We start from the raw sequence: 861 nt of genomic DNA on the forward strand, positions 1-861 counted from the left end.
AAAATCTGCCATTTAATTTTCATTTATTTGTAGATGTTCTGGTTTTCCTTTTGTTATTGATTTCTAGTTTCATTCCATTTTGGTTATAAATAATAGTTTGTAAGATTTTAATTTTTAAAAATTTGTAAAGAATTGTTAAAAATTTGTAAAGAATTGTTTTGTGGCCAATAGTTGTTCTATCCAGCAGAATTTTTTATGTGCTCTTGAGAAGACTGTATTCTGTTGTTGCGTGGAGTGTTTTCCATATGTCTATTAGGAATAATTGTTTTATAGTGCTTTCAATTGTTCCCTTATTAATATTATGTGTTGCATTATTATTTATTACTGAAAGTGAGGTTATCAGAATATCCTAGCATTATTATATTGCTGTGTATTTCTTGCTTCAATTCTGTCAATGTTTGCTTTATATTTGGCAAGCCTGAATTGACACACACACAATGTGCGTATATATAATATTTTTTATATATTACATATATAATAAAAAATAAACCATAGGTTCCCAGTGAATCAACACTTTTATTATTATTTAATATCCTTCTGTGTCTTTTGTGACAGTTTTGACTTAGAGCATAGTTTATAAAATAGGACAAGTTTTCCTTCAAAATACATTGTGCTTAATTGTGACCTCCCCTGCTCTAACTTGATTAATATTTGCATGCAATATCTTTTTTTGTCCTGCCACTTTTAGTCCATTTTTGTTGTTTGATGTAAGGTGAGTCTCTTGGAAACAGTGTATAGTTGGATCTTGTTTTTTTTTTTTTTTATTTTCTTAAATCCCTATCTTTATTCAGTTTACAGCTTTTTATTGTGAAGTTTAGTCCGTGAATATTTACATAATTTTTTGAAAGGAAAGGACTTACT

General features: G+C 27.8%; 1 protein-coding gene across 1 annotated transcript in view; it reads left to right on the forward strand.

Annotated features, from left to right (window-relative positions):
* LOC105822490 (zinc finger protein 493-like) overlaps positions 1 to 861 on the forward strand; it is a 244,118-nt gene that overhangs the window by 1,166 nt on the left and 242,091 nt on the right. The gene's annotated exons all lie outside the window — the stretch shown is intronic.

This window comes from Propithecus coquereli, unplaced genomic scaffold, assembly GCF_000956105.1.
Source record: "Propithecus coquereli isolate 6110/MARCELLA unplaced genomic scaffold, Pcoq_1.0 Scaffold617, whole genome shotgun sequence".
Taxonomy (NCBI): Eukaryota; Metazoa; Chordata; class Mammalia; order Primates; family Indriidae; genus Propithecus; species Propithecus coquereli.